The sequence below is a fragment of the Cebus imitator genome, unplaced genomic scaffold (assembly GCF_001604975.1).
Source record: "Cebus imitator isolate Cc_AM_T3 unplaced genomic scaffold, Cebus_imitator-1.0 Scaffold787, whole genome shotgun sequence".
Taxonomy (NCBI): Eukaryota; Metazoa; Chordata; class Mammalia; order Primates; family Cebidae; genus Cebus; species Cebus imitator.
In genome coordinates this window covers 359,644-361,055 of record NW_016108102.1, presented here as the reverse complement: position 1 = coordinate 361,055, position 1,412 = coordinate 359,644, and positions in this window count along the sequence as shown.

The following is a 1,412-nucleotide window of genomic DNA, read 5'->3' as shown; positions in this document are numbered from 1 at the left end:
GAGCACTTATCTAGGTGCCTCAATTTTTCTACTGTGGTAAGAACACCTAACATGAGATCTGTCCTTTTAACAAAATTTTAAGTGAACAATACGATATTGTTAAGAATAGCACAATGTTATGCAGCAGATCTCTAGAACTTCTTCATCTCACGTAACTGAAACTTTTTTTTTTAGGAAGAAAGAGAGAAAGAAAGAAAGAGAAAGAATAAAAAGAAAAGAAAAAAAAAGAATGAAGGAGAGGAAGAAAGAGGAAGAGGGAGAGGGAGAGAGAACAGCAGTGTTGCTTTATTGCCAGGGCTAGAATGCAGTCTAAAAATAGGTATGCCTGTAATTGTGTTTAATAATAGAGACATAAAAAAAATGAGGGAAGAAAATAATTAACAAGCAGCCAACCAATATTTCATTTAAACCTATAAATAGATGTGATGTGGTACTGATAAGAGTGTATATTTTGCGTATTTAAAGTGGAGAGTTCTATAAATGTTAATTAAGTCTACTTGTTCCGGATCTGAGTTCAAGTCCTGGATATCGATGTTAACTTTCTGTCTCACTGATCTGTCTAATATTGATGTTGAAGTCTCCCACTATTATTGTGTGGGAGTCCAAGTCTCTTTATAAGTCTTATTTATCTGGGTATTCCTGTATTGGGTGCGTATATATTTAGGATCTTTAGCTGTTGTTGTTACATTGATCTTTTTATTATGTAATATCCTTCTTTGCTTCTTTTGATCTTTGTTGCTTTAAAGTCTATTTTATTAGCAAAAATTGCAACTCCTGCTTTCTATTTATTTATTTTTGTTCTCCATTTTTTTGGTAAATTTTTCTCCATCCCTTTGAGTCTTTGTGTATCCTTGCATATGAGATGGATCTGGATGTAGCATACCAATGGGTCTTGGCTTTCTTTTGCCTGTCTGTATCTTTGGATTGGGAGATTTAGTCGATTTAGATTTAGAATTAATAACAATATATGCGAGTTTGATACTACCATTTAATGTTAGCTGGCTGTTTTGCCCATTAGTTGATGCAAGTTCTTAATTATGTTGATGTTCTTTATTTTTTGGTATTTTTAAGAAAGGCTGATACTGGTTGTTCCTTTCTATTTGTAGTGGTTCTTTCAGAAGCTCTTGTAAGGCAGGCCTGGTGGTGATGAAATCGCTGAGTGCTTGCTTGTTCACAAAAGATTTTATTTTTCCTTCGCTTACGAAGCTTAGTTTGGCTGGATGTAAAATTATGGGTTGAAAGTTCTTTTCTTTAAGGATGTTGAATATTGGCCCCCACTCTCTTCTGTCTTGTAGGGTTTCTGCTGAGAGATCTGCTGTGAGTCTGATAGGCTTCCCTTTATGGGTAACCTGACCTTTCTCTCTGGCTGCCCTCAGTATTTTCTCTTTGATTTCAACCCTGGTGAATCTGGC